Source organism: Pinus tabuliformis, chromosome 1_2 (genome assembly GCF_031772625.1).
Source record: "Pinus tabuliformis cultivar Carrire ecotype Pingquan chromosome 1_2, CPIR1, whole genome shotgun sequence".
NCBI lineage: Eukaryota > Viridiplantae > Streptophyta > Pinopsida > Pinales > Pinaceae > Pinus > Pinus tabuliformis.
Window position 1 is genome coordinate 1,304,794,642 of NC_142298.1, and position 15,485 is coordinate 1,304,810,126.

Below are 15,485 nucleotides of genomic sequence, written 5' to 3' on the forward strand. Positions count from 1 at the left end.
ATGAGATGATCTCTGCAATGGGGCTAGTTCCAGGAACTTCCTTGGACTTTCATTTTTCCTCTATGAGGACCACTAGACTTAGGAGTCTATCCAAAATCAATTTTGGATCATTTCCCTATCCTCAAACTTAAAATAAAACTTATGCATGCTGATGTTTAAGCAAATCACCTAATCTACCTACCCTTAGCTAGACTATAATTTTCTATTTTAATCTCTATTGTGCATTAAGACTAGCAAACCCATTTTCATTTTCTTTTATGCAGAAAGAAAACCTATCCTATTGACCTAGATTAAACAGTTGGGTCAATGTCATTTTCTACCTAACTAATGATTTACCTAGTTTAAATTGTTGGATAAACCTTTATTCTCTATCTAATTTACATAAATTTAAAGAATTCTAATCATGATTAAGCAGTATGACTAAACTAAAGAAAGTGATTGTGGCATTTTGAACAAGCTGCACACAACTTTATTTCACATAAATGAAGAAAAACCATGTATGAGTAGTGGCCTTTAGAATTGCAAAACTTTCAGTTTTATTCTCTTTTTTATTTTCTTTCTTTTGGTGGGGTTTAATCTTTTCTCTTTTTTCAATATTCTTTTTTTTTTTATCTTTATTCTTCTTTTTTATACCCTCTTTTCATTTTTTATTCTATTTTTCTTTTTTATTTGGAAATCATTGGCAGATGACAAGTATTTACAAAATAAGATCATTGAGATACATCGCTCAATTACCTTGAGATCCTATAAATTATAGGACCCTAACAGGTTGAGTTACTAGTCCTGCAAGCTGGGTTGGAACAAACGCTCTAGAGCCCTAGGCAACTTGGATAGTGTTATCGGGAAAAATAGTGTCTATGCAGCGCTGCTAGTCCCACTAAGGTTGGTAGCTACCTTAGAAACAAACAAACTAAAACTACTTTCGTTTTCCTTTATGAGAAATAGATAAGAGGTGAATAAGGAGACCAACCTCTGTCTTGCGCTTGGTTCCTTGCTTGATTCCTCTCCCTTCTGATAGATCTTCTCCGCTCTCTTCCTCGTCTACCCAGCTTCAAAGAGCACTTGTAGAATCAAAGCAGCATAATACTATCCAAGAACATAGATCTATTATCATAAACAATATAGGACCAGATATATATTGACCACACAAAAGCATATAACATCAATCATACAAGAATGTGGAGGAAAACTTGAATAGCTTTATTGATAATCAAGAAAGAGCAAAGAGGATTACAACCAATTATTCTGACCCAGCATCATCCTCTCAGCAAGAAAGCCCTTCTTTACCTCATGAAAAGCTTAGATCACCCAACATTATGATATTGCACCAAGAAACCAGCAGCACTTCCTTACAAGATACAAAATACCAGCCCCCTGGATCTCTGGGATGAGGGATCCATATATAGATGTTTACAAGGGGGGTGAGTCGGCTTTTGAGAGTTGATTAGTGTCCTCTCTCTGATAGTTCTTGATTCCACTAGGAGATTGATGATCTCTTACTCATCCCTGGACGAATGCAGAGAGGCAAGTGTCACAGGAGAAGTTTCTAGAAGATTCCATGATCCTCCACCTTGCAGATTGACCCTGCCATTTGTCCACTCTCGCCCATCGCACCCCATAGAAGGGATTTTCAAGATGCATCACACCTACTGTGTGTACTTAGGTGGGATGCAATGCACTTTGACCATGGAGCAGGTGAGATGGTCTAGTTTTGACCAGTTCTGAGCAGTTTTTCATGGATAACTTCTGGGAGAAGATGTAATCAGTTGACCTTGTTCTTTTAGAGGTTGGAACAACACTTTTAGGGACTTAAGAGCCCTTGGTTTATGGACATTTATGATTGGGGTTGTAGTACTCAAAAATGTCTATAACAGTTGCCCACTAAAGCATGAGGTCGTTAATCTGTTGATGTCGGGTGAAATGCTTTATCATGAGGATCTAAAGTTCTTTCAAGCTGGAAGGCGACCTATAATAAGATACAATACAATACATTATCTTCATAATATTTTCATGATCTAGCTGAGGCGGGCATTCCCATGCTCAGCTTTATAAATTCATTTTCATCTACATACGACAGATAATCGTTTGAGTGTAGACTGATGATTCTGGTAGATCCATCATCCCTTAGGTTGGATGATTATCTGTGCAGTAATGATGTACATTTGATGTCTTTATTTTCCTGAATATATATCGCAGCCTGGATGGATGAAACTAGATCCGAGGTCTTCAATCTCGTTTGATCTTCACTCAAAGTACAAGTCGATCCATGTGAGAGATGTTATGGAGTCGAACATGGAAAGACATCTCCTGATTACCAGCCAATGATGTAAGCTGTTAACAGGCGCGACAGGAATCACCGATAATGATGATGACCCTCAAGGTACTACAGTACAATTCACGTGGTGTGAATAAGGGACTTGGCATCAAACATCACGCAAAATCTTTCGGTCAAAGGCCATTGATGTAAACCTGTCGCCGAAAGTGAGAAACTTGCCATTAAGGCATGCAAGCTTCAAAGTACTGAAAGGGTTGTTCCTAGATCGACTTCTTGGATAATGAGATGATATCAACAAGAAGCAATTCGTCATAGGAGGGCCTTAGTGAATCCCACATCAATGACACAGAACGGAGCAAATGATTTTAATGGAGGTGAAAACGATCTGGTGATATAAGGTTCAGGGCGGCGGTCATGAAAGAATGGAGTGTAAATGTATTGCAGTGGGTGAGACACAGGTGAATTCTCTTAGCGACTTCTATTAAACATATCGGCGAAACTAACATGATGGATTGGTAGCATTAACCCCAAATATGGATGGTGTGATGGAACCATGGTGATGTGACCAGTGAACGGAACAACCCAACCCGACTCGGATGCGGAGTGAAAGTGTCATGTTCAAGAGCGACTTGCTACTGATAAAGTTTCTTCAAGCTTTCTTCCCAATTTTTCCCCAGTCATTGCTGACCAGTACCTCTTTATTTTTGTCAAGCTTGAGGAGGATAACATATGCTTGTTCTATAATTTTCCCTTCGGGCAAACCCATCGCTATGTTTTAACGAGCCTAGCAATAGTGAAACTCATTCTTGTCTGTATGGACAAGTTTGTTGCTATTAGGTTTTAACGAGTTTAACGACAAGGATAACTCGGTCCATTTCAATTTTAGAGAGTCTGAAAAAGGGACGTAAAGAAAACTCCAATAATCATTTTTCGTCATACAATCCCTTGAGTCCGAAAAAGTATAAAACAATACAAAAGGGATGAATTTTCAGTACGTTTAACAAGCTGAACAAAAAAAGCGCTCGATCGTTTTGTGTAATAATCCCTCAAGTCCAAAAAGAATAAAATCTAAAGGAGGGATAGCACTTCCGGTCCCTTTAACGAGCTGGAGACGCCAATCGCTCGACAATCTTTTCATTTTTTACGAGTCAGTTGAAAAGAGTTTAAAGGAGACTCGTTTTTTGAGGAACGAGTGATAAATTCGGGTAGCAGCTGATTCCAGGTAAGGTTTGGAATTTTCCAATCACGGCAGTGTCACAAGGAAGGCTAACAAGATCACTCTTCGTAGCTGTTCCTCAAAAAGGGTAAACAATCAAATGGAGGTGAATGATCGGCCAATATAGAGTCGAGGGGATGATGAGAACACGACCAGGGCTTCAAAGGCTGGTCATAATACATTCACGATGGTTATTTACTGGAAAATGGTTCATTTTTTAATGAGCTTAAACTCTGGGGGAACATTTGCTCATTGCTTATGTTTATTTTTTAACGAGCTTCAATTCCGTGTTAAAACTACTCGATCCAGTCATATAATAAGGATGTCTCATATAAAACGACATTTTTTCAAAGCTTTGCCCCGCATCCTTTCTTTATGCAAGTTAGGAAACGACCAATCCTACGCGTTTAAAGGGTTAGAGTATTTAAAAAATAAATGGTCGCTCTTCGCTTGCATGCCAAAAGGTTTGCATGCCCCCAGGTATAGCGAAGTAGAGTTTCCAGGTTACCCCTCAATTTGCAGACAAAACACTTGTTTTATCGGGAAAGGCCTACCTTTTCCAGGTTACCCCTCAATTTGCAGACAAAACATTTGTTCTATCGGGAAAGGCCTACCTTAATAGAAGTATCTTATTCCGGTCTAATCCCATTTTCCAAAATGGATGGGTGTGTCAGCCAATCATATATCCTCTGCGAAAACCTACCCTATACCCAAGGTTCTCCTGTCGAAACAGGCCAGGGTGCATGCCCCCTGGGTTTCAGTCATATCCTCCGAATCACTCGCGCTCATCAGGAGGACGGACTGGGGATTGATGAGACATTCCTTGCGTGAAAAGACCATTCAGGGTTGGTATATGACTATTTGCTATGTGTGAACCGGGGAATGAAAGCTGGTCTACGAGCTTGACCACTCTTCCTTCATGCGGAAAACACATTACTCTAAAGAGCGAGGAGACAATGGCTCCCATGAAATAAATATAGTCTCGTCCAAGGAGTAGATTATAATCCAAGGGCCCTTGGACTACCATTACGTTCATGTGAACGGTTTTCCTTCTCAATGTTATCGGCACATTGGGAAGGATCCCTAACGGTTGACTGGTTCCTTTGTCAAAGCCTGTTAGATTTCTCATCTCAGGCAAAAGCGATGGCGAACCAAGCACTTTCCAAGCAGTTGAGGAAAGGATACTCACAGAAGCCCCTTCATCTATGATGGTACCGGCCATGACCATTCTATATATTTGAGCAATGATTCAAAATGGTACACTAGCCGGTAAGCGGCGTCTGCCTAGTAGATTCCAATCGAAGGAAACAACTAGGTTGCTTGGAGGTGGGACCAAATAGACAGCCGGATACGACTTTGACGAACTTCCTTCCTGCGGTAAAGGAATGGGTAGACTGCCCCCATGTTCATCGGAGTCTGTGCTTACAAAAAGAATTTGGATGGTGTCATCCTTGTTCTCTTCGGTGACTGTATCATCTGAAGATGGATCCTCTGAAGGCAAGACCGGGTCAACTACTGCCTAGGCCTTTTGACTTTCGTCTGGTGTGGATTCAGATGATTTATCTTCAATGATAGATGCTTCGGCCGACCACAAGGGCGTGTCAGCCAGATTCTCAACTAGTGACGGACTTAGCAAGAGTTTCTTATATCCAGGAAGAAGTCGTAACGGTGAAAACGGACAGCTGTCCAAAACTCTTTTAGCCTCGTCTAAGAAGGGACAATGGTGGACGACGTGATCGCCTTCACACAATTTACAAGGAAATTTACATCTTCCTTTTTGTCCAGGGGCTTCACTTTCACTAGTTGACGGTGTACCTTCAACATGATCATCAGAGGTTGACGACACCGGATCGTGCAAATGAGGAGACCAGTCCCTTAAGATCCGAGGGATGCAAGGACAATCTCGATGATATTGGTCTCCTTTGCAAATGACACATGGTGATTTAGGACTGGATGGTCCAGTGTGTATATTTTCGCTAGACGATGCCTGGTCACCCCTTTTCGCCTTTGGCTCCTTCTTCTTCTTCTCTTTCTTCTTCTTCTCCTTCTTCTTCTCGGTTACTTGATTTTTGGCTTTACCAGCTTCATCAAGCAAAGAGGAAGGAGGAGAGGAAGAATTGGACGAAGTAGAAGGTTGGGGGGTAACTCTGGTATCGTTTAGTTGCTGACTTGATTGTTCAGGAATCACGGTGTTCTGAACGATAGAGGTTGAGAAGAGCCATACAGGCAAGCCGATTGTCAGTCCTGGAAGTGACAATGTGGCCATATGGGGTGCACCAACATCTCCCCAAGAGGAGAAGGGACTAGGATTTCCTCCAAGGGGAATTCCTTGGTTGGTGGACTCCATTTTTCTCAACCTAATACCAACGTAGGAAAGGTGATATTTATTCCGTTTAAAATAAAATTTAGACGCTTTGACACAACTTGTTTTTTCAATTTTTAACAGTCGAGAAAAAACAAGAGATGACTCTAGTCGCCTTCAATTTTTAATGAGCCTGAAGTGACAAGTGATCAGATGGACATTTTCCTTTAAGGAGTCTGAAAAGGAATGAAAGAGACTACTCTGGAAATCTAGACAGAGGGATTGCCAAACCAATTGCAAAACTGTAGAATAATTTTTACGGTACGACAGTCAATCTTCTCGAATGCTGTGTTCAGTGCATTGCAATCGATAAGGTGGCAGACACGGCTTCCTATGGATAAAGGATAAAGCCTATTGTGGTCTCCCAATATATACTTGACGGTACATAGGAGCACAAGTCCGTACTGGCACTTATCGTCTCAAGGTGGAGGAATCACCTAACCAGCAATGAAAACAACAGTTACCAGGCTTTACGACGCCGGAATACGTCTCTAGCCTAGACTTCTAAATGTTGTGCATTAGGTTCCAAAGCATTTTTAGATTCATTGAATTTATTTTACAGTTTATCTTGCTTAAGAAATTTTCCTTCCAGGTTCACCGCGTGATGTAGATGTACAATTCCTAAAATGTAATCTAAGATGATAAACAGTCGTTTAATATTCTTTTTGCAATGAAAATCCTAGCTACTAAGGAAAGAGAGATGGTGTTCTTTCAACATAGAGCAGTGAGCACACACTATATGCATTGTCCTAAATCAAACCAACAAACAGTCTAAATGCAAATTCACATGCATGTATTTGTTTTCAGCCTTCTTAATGTGTGAATGATAAAAAGAAAACCAAGCACAAATCTGAATTATTTTTAGTGACGTTACTAACAAGTTTCTTTTCAAGACAAAATGAGGACAATGACGACACTTTGCGATTTGGAAATGAAAACTTGCTTTCGACACTTGAAAAACTACTAATTCAAATCAAATATAAGAGTAATAGTGTAATCGACTATCAAGAATAATCAAATTCTCTTCTATGACTGAAAACGACACTTGTGACACTTTCAAATCAAGAAACGACAGTACGATTACGCTACTTCTTTGTAAAAGAGAACTGAAAATGGCTCAAAATACATAAAAAAATTTACAGTCCTTTGCACAATGGAGGCGGAATAATGGCAAGGAAGGGGGTTTCAACAGAGGTGTACTGACTACAGGCAGAAAAATTCTTGAATAGAGCTGAAAAGAGTGAACGCAGAAACCAAATCTAGGAGCAGGAAAGGCCTTGTCTGATCAGCGCACCTGTAACATAGTGAAAAAGAGATGCAGCACACCTACTACACTCGGGAAGTGCGATGCATCTATAATTCACAGAAGAGACAGTGCGTTGGACCAGAGATGAGACTTTAATTGGGTTTCGGGTCACAATTTGTAGCTCAGTTCAGGGAATTAGGCCGAGCAAGTGGTAATCAGTAAATCAATCACAAGGGTAGATCTAAATAGGTTACTAGAGCCACCACAAGGGCAATTAGAGAGCTTGTAAATCAATTGTTCAGTTCATAAACAAAACCCGAAGATAGACTGAAGCAGCATTGATCTACTTTGCACTTGCATAGCAAATGCAGTTCGAAGGCTAGCTGACTTGACTTCAGGCTCCGTCTGTAAGTTTATAAAGTAAACAAATGCAAATAAACAAACAATCTATTCGTTCCCCAGTGGAGTCGCCATTTTGTTATCGGGAAAACTAGTGTCTATGCAGAGTTGCTAGTCCCACTAAGGCTGGTAGCTACCTTAGAAACAAACAAACTAAAACTACTTTCATTTTCGTTTATGAGAAATAGATAAGAGGGGAATAAGGAAACCAACCTCTGTCTTGCGCTTGGTTCCTTGCTCGATTCCTCTCTCTTCTGATAGATCTTCGCCACTCGCTTCCTCCTCTACCCAGCTTCAAAGAGCACATGTAGAATCAAAGCAACATAATACTATCCAAGAACATAGGTCTATTATCATAAACAATATAGGACCAGATATATATTGACCACACAAATGCATATAACATCAATCATACAAGAATGTGGAGGAAAACTTGAATAGCTTTATTGATAATCAAGAAAGAGCAAAGAGGATTACAACCAATTGTTCTGACCCAGCATCATCCTCTCAGCAAGAAAGCCCTTCTTCACCTCATGAAAAGCTTAGATCACCCAACACTATGATATTGCACCAAGAAACCAGTAGCACTTCCTTACAAGATACAAAATTCCAGCCCCCTGGATCTCTGGGATGAGGGATCCATATATAGATGTTTGCAAGGGGGTGAGTCAGCTTTTGAGAGTTGATTAGTGTCCTCTCTCTGATAGTTCTTGATTCCACTTGGAGATTGATGATCTATTACTCATCTCTGGTCGAATGTAGAGAGGCAAGTGTCACAGGAGAAGTTTCTAGAAGATTCCATGATCCTCCACCTTGCAGATTGACCCTGCCATTTGTCCACTCTCGTCCATCGCACCCCATAGAAGGGCTTTTCAAGATGCATCGCACCTACTGTGTGTACTTAGGTGGGATGCAGTGCACTTTGACCATGGAGCAGGTGAGATGGTCCAGTTTTGACCAGTTCTGAGTAGTTTTTCATGGAGAACTTCTGGGAGAAGATGTAATCAGTTGACCTTGTTCTTTTAGAGGTTGGAACAACAATTTTAGGGACTTAAGAGCCCTTGGTTTATGGACATTTATGATTGGGGTTGCAGTGCCCAAAAATGTCTATAATAGATAGAGATTGGTTTGGTGATGGTTAGTGATGTATGATCGTGAGGTGGAATCATTGGTTGAGGGTTGCGGTGGTTTGGCCTCTGGAAGCCCTAGTTTGGTTTCTTGTTTTATTCCATGAGATCCTATATTCATGCTTGGAATATGGCACGGGGGTGATTGGATGAAAGAGAGATTTGGTTCAGCCCAATCTATGGTTGAATGGTATGTGGAAGTCCCTTATTTGGTTGTATTTTCATATGTTAATAAGAACTCATTTCTCTTATGTTTTGTGTGGAAATGTACTTGTTATTATATGGATTTGATGGTTGTTCTATTTTTGTTAATTATCTGGTAATTTGTTGGTTATAAGTGTGGTTCTATGGCAGTATTGAGTTATGGATCTCATCATGTTTTTTTTAGTACATGAAATGTTAATCAATGAATGAACTAATAGATGATAATCCAACTAATTTGAGAGGGCATTAGACCTTCTTGACGATTCTTAGATAATTATCAGGTCCCTATGTTCAAATTTGTTTTTATGACCTGTACATTACGTGTTCATGATGTGTTTTCAAAAATGTCTGTCATGGTTAGAATGATAGAGTTCAGGCTTCTGTGATCCATATCAAGTTAGAGAAATATTCTTCGGCGAAAATCACATGGAATATCATTTTTCGACGCGTTTCGAACCAACTAGTGTGGTTCATCGTCAGGTCCTTGTTCAAGTTTTGCATTAGAGGAATTGTATTCTTGTTATTTACCACTTCTGATAATTTCATCAAGTTTTGGGTAGAGGCCTAAGTCCTTGCCTTGAAAAAGTGGCTCATAAGTTGGAGTCACTGGCACAAAAATTCCTTAAAAAGACTATAGTTGCATGAAGTTCTTGTTGTGAGAGCGACTGGAGGGTTTCAGTTGCATGGAGGGCTTGTCATGGGAGTGATTGGGGGTCCAATTGAGTCAAAAGGAAAGTTAACTCAGAGGTTGGGCATCTAGAGTTGTTGGTTAGCCTTTGGGGTTCCTATAGCTCCTAAGGAAGGTCAGTTTGGTTTTGGTAGGTCGATTCCACTTTACTTGGGAAGTTGAATCATATCATAGTAACTCTTTGTCACATGTTTACCCCGATGGGATGGTTAGTTTGGGTAAATGTGGGAGGATGGTGTTACACACATAAACTAAGGGTTTCCTTCTAGGAAAAAAAAGAAAAACCATAAATTAACATAACTTCTACTCTCAGATATTTCACCTAATGAATGGCCCAGATTGACAACAAAATTACAATATTTTACAAGGTAATTTTTATCAAAAATTTTCTTATGGGGGAAACGTTCCCTGACCCCCCTCCCGGTCGGGGGTCTCATAAAATCATCGCCGCTCCCCTTGGACCCCCTTAACAGAAATCCTATGAGTGGAATTGTTGCCCCATTAGGAACTGAGGTTCAACACAGCTAAAACGAGACCTTTCAATCAAAAATATAATCATCATTTACACCTAATAATTTGTACACAATGTTTTTACTTTGATGTCATTTTTTCTTAATAAGCATTTGTAATTATAATTGATATTTATTAAGTATCTGAATCTTGATTAAAAATTGTGTTGATATAAAGTTGAGGGCGGGGGTGGGCAAAGATATTATGCAAAACGGGGGTTATGGGGGTGTTTTATGCAAAACATATTATGTTTTGCACAATATCTTCCCCCAATGAGGGTGGGAGTGGGGGGGATATATTATGCACAACATTTTTAAAGTGAGTTCAGAGGTAATTATTATGTTTTTTATTATATATCCCCCATCCCCAACTATATGTTTTGTATAACATCTCCCCCAACTCCTACCACTACCCTCATAATGGGGGAATATTTTTTTGCATAGTATCTCTCCCCACCTAAAACCTAATATGTTTACAATATGTCCCCCCACCCCCACCCTCATAATGCGGGATATATTAAGCAAAACAAATTGAGGGGCGGTAGGTGGGCGCATTGGGATAGATACTATGTTTGGAATAATATCTCCTCTCACTCTCACACTCATAATGGTGAAATATTTTTTGCATAATATATTCGCGCCCCCAACCCTCATAATAGGGAGATATTATGCAGAACGTGTTATGTTTTTCATAATATCTCCCCACTTCATGTTTTGTATAATATATTTTCCTACCCCAACCTATGTTTTGCATAATATCTTCGATCAACCTTATTTTAGCCACCATCACCTGCATAATTGTCAGACCAGGAGTAACTTCGAATGAATTTGATTTTTTGCATTAAGATAAAACATGGATATATACATGGAGAGGGAGACTATTGGTTTCATCTCCAAATGTCTATTCATCTTCCAATTATCTTTATTTTTTTATTTACAATATTTACATGGATTTACCTAATCCCAAAGATTAGGTGTCAACATTCCCCACCTTAATCTGAAGCAATGTTTGTGAGTCCAAGCATCATTCTGAATCTTTCAAACCTTCCCTTTCAAGCGCTTTGGTGAAGATGTCTACAATTTTCTCAGTTGTGGAACAACGTCGAAGGTGGATTGTTTTAGCCTCAACATGATGTTGAATCAAATGGTATTTTGTATTGATTTTCTTGGTTTGATCATGGAAATTTAGTTTCTTTTCCACTTTATTGCAAAAGTGTTGTCAAGAAGAAGAAGATTTTAATGCACTTGTTTCTCCTACAAATATTCTAGAATTTTCCTGAGCCACACAATTTCCTTTGTTACTTCAATTGTTGCGACATATTCTACCTCAATTATGGAATCTGCTAGAACTGATTGTTTTCTTGACTTCCAGGAGACAACTCCTGATCCAAGACTCATAACATAACCTGAAGTAGATAATATAGTTTCTTTATCTCCATCGAAATCTGAATCAAAGTATCCAATCAAGCTGAAGTCATCCACTTGTGTTTACTTGAATCCAAAGTCTTGAATTCCCTTCAAGTACTTTAGAACTCTTTTTGCAGCAGACAAGTGACCCTCGCAAGGCTTTTGGATAAAATTGGAGAGGATTCCAACAAAAAATGAAATGTTTGTTTTGGTAGTAGTCAGGTAGATGAGACCTACTACGAGTTGTCTATACTTTATTACATCCTCAAATCCTTTTCCTTCAGTGGATGTGAGCTTTAAGTTCTGTTCCATTGGAGTAGTCAAAGGATTTCACTCAACCATGCTAAACCTATTCAACAGATCTCCAATGTAATTCTTTTGAGAGAGAAATATAAACTTTAGATGTTGGGTTACTTCAATACCAAGATAGTAGTGAACATAGCCCAAATTTTTCATTTCAAAACCCTTCCTTAGTTCCTTCTTTATGGATACAATGTAGCTCTCATTGTTCGCTGATATCAGGAGATCATCCACATACACCACAAGATATACAATTGTTTTTCCAACTTTCTTGACAAACATAGTTGCATCACCAAGATCATAATGTTTGAAATTGAGTTTCAAAATATTCTCAGTTAACTTCTCATACCAGGCTCGTGGTTCTTGATTGATGCCATACAAGGATTTTACTCTCTTGCATACTTTATGTTCCTGATCCTTCACAAAAAATCCTTCTGGTTGGGACATAAAAACATTATCTTTCATATCTCCATTCAAGAAAGTAATTTTTACATCCATTTGATGGACTTTCCAACCGTTATGAGCTACCAAGGCAAAGAGTGTTCGGATGGTAGCCCATTTTGTTTTGGGGGGAAATTCTCCTCATAGCCAACCCCTTCCTTCTATGCAAAACCCTTTGCCACAATCCTAGCTTTGTGCTTGTCAAGTGAGCCCTCTGCATTATACTTGTTCTTGAAAACCCACTAGCAACATATTGGTTGGTTCCCAATGGAGGATCAACCAACTTCCAGGTGCCACTCTTTGTCAAAGCATCATATTCTTTTTGCATCGCTTCTTTCCATTCATCATGAGAAGTGACTTATTTGAAGGAATTTGGTTCGAAATCTATAGACAAATACAGTTCAAAATCATAAGAAACATCCATATCAACAGGTGAATTAGAATCGTCTACACAAACTCTATTCTGTCTAGTTCTTGTCTTTCCAACCTCACCAGGATGAACACTTTCAAGTGTCTTTGTCAACCATTTTGGAGGACCTTTCTAACATGGCTCAGGCTGCTCAATTGACTGAGATTGAGTTGAATCAAGATTTAGTCTGTCAATTCTATCAATCACATGACTCAAAGTTTCATCAGTGGTTGGATATTCATGCGGGGGAGAGAGTACTTTAGAAGAAGATTCCATAGATTGATCCAGTATAGCAATATCCCCTTCAAGATGTGGAATCTCCTTATGAAACTCTTGAAAATACTTTGCATGTCTGAATCTATCCAAGTGATCAAGTTGTCACTCAACAACATTGCGAGTCTTGGAAGATTCAAGAAAGATCACATTTCTATACATTATAAACTTCTTATTCACTTCATCATAGAGACAGTATTCTTTGGAGGTATTTGAGTATACCGGAAGATACATTTGCAACTCCTTGCACCAAGTTCATTTCTTTGTTCCTTTGGTATTAAGGCATAACATCTGGAACCAAAAATCCTTAGATGCCTCACCAAAGGAATGTGGTGATACCACATTTCATAGGGAGTCTTGTTTTTTTATAGAATTATATGGACTCATATTCTTTATATACACAACATATAGAACTGCATGAGCCCAAAACATCAGTTTAACTTTCTTGAAAAACATCATGGAGCGTACCATATTTAAGATTATCTTGTTCATTCTTTCAGCTACTCCATTCTATTGGGGATTATAAGGCACGGTTGCTTGATGTTTGATCCCATGTTGGCGAAGATAGTTTTAAAATTCATTTGATGTGTATTATTTTCCATTATCAGTACAAATATATCCAATATGAGATTGTGCATCATTTTTAATCCATGCATAAAAGTTCTTAAATGTTTCAAAAGCTTTAGATTTATTCTTCAATAAATAAACCCAACACATCCTGGTGTAGTCATCAATAAATATCGTCATATATTTATTACCATTTGAAAAGGGAATAAGCATTAGGCCACATGAATCATAATGAATGAGGTCAAGTTTTCTATGTGCTCTGGAATGAGAATCATGAAAATATTGTTTGTTGTGCTTTCCTTAGATACAAGCATCACATTGCTTAAGTTTCCTAGGAATAGTTGGAAAACCAGTGACACCATTTTTCTTCAACAAATGAAGGTTGTCACAGTTCAAGTGTCCAAATATAGTATGCCATAAAATACTAGATGGAAATGTGTCTTCATCATAGTGAGAATTGTTTGAAAATTTATGTGCATGAGAAGAGGTTCCTTGCATCTTTAGAAGTATTTCTTCTTTCATCCTAGTCATGAAAGTGAGTGATCTAATGCTTTTCTCACCTCAACCTTGCCATCAAATATGTGAATGGAGTGTCCTTGTTGGTGGATGTGGACCAAAGACAACAAGTTTCACCTCAACTGTGGGAGGTGTTGAAATTTTTAAGTCTATCCATTAGAAATTTTATCTATATTCTTCTGGTTTATTTCTCCTCCTTGTTAATTACAAACAAATTATTTAAACATATAAACATCGAAATAAACACAATACAGCCTCAACCATCTATAGATCAACAAATGAAAGAAATAACAAACACACAAGTGACACCGTTATTTTTGGATAACTCGTCCCTAGAAAAACCCAACGCGGGAAAACTGGTGCAAAAATTCTGAGGGTTATATTATTATGTAGTCTATCCTTGAGTAAAACTGGGTGCCAAACTGGCTCACCCAATACAAAAAAATAACCGGCATTAATACCTATATATTCAGAAGAAGATATTCATAAAATATGCCCCATGAAACCCTCTCTGGCACAATTGAAGCACTGTGTCAGCCCTCCTAGCCTCCGAGTCTGCCTCAAAACCCTCTACGTTGGCCCTCTAAGGCACTGCATAGCCTCGACATCCTTTTGTGTCACTCTAGTTTCCATCTACATGGATGACGCAGACCCTCTGGTCTCTACGGTGTCTCAGCTAGCCTCTGCGTGGTCTACTCTGGCTTTTGCATCTGCTTTTGTTCTGGTCTCTTGACACTATCTCTGCCTCTCTTTCCAGTACTCACTCCCCGTCACTGCAAATTGATCACTGATTCAATGTTTCTTAGTAAACCCCGCTCTAGAAAATCGAATGACTGATCACTCTGGTGTGTTCTCCAACTGACCCTCAAGCCTCCTCTTATACTTTTCCTGTTGGTCCTTCAACAACCAAGATTAAATCTCTAATCAATGGCTAAGATTAGATTTGGCTTGATCCATGTCATTTAGAACCTTCTAACCCAGGTTTATATTAATACCCATTAATATTTTATTTTCCCAGGTTTAAGATTTATGGAGTTCCCAAAATCCATAAATATGGAATTCCTCTCAGACCCATTGTGAACACCATAGGATCACCTACTTACTGGTTAGCAAAATACCCTGCAAACAAGCTTAGACCTTTATCAGGTAACACTCCCTCTTATATCAAAGATTCTGCCTCTTTCATAGAATGGATTAAAAACCTAGAAATCAGTGACAATGATCTCCTTGTTAGCTTTGACATAGTGTCTCTCTACACTATGATTCCTGTAGATAAAGCCATAGAAGTTTTAAAGAATATTACAGACCATGAAACTGGAGATCTAGTAGACATTTTCCTAAAATCGTCGTACTTCAGCTTCAAAGGTAAAATCTATGAGAAAACTCATGGAGTTGCCATGGGTTCTCCTTTATCTCCTCTGATTGCCAGTTTATACATGGAACATTTTAGCCAGACAGCGCAAAGTATAAATAATACACAAAAAGAAACTGTGATCAACCTCTCAAATCTGGCATTAGATGACAATTTGAAAATGCTGCTAGAAAA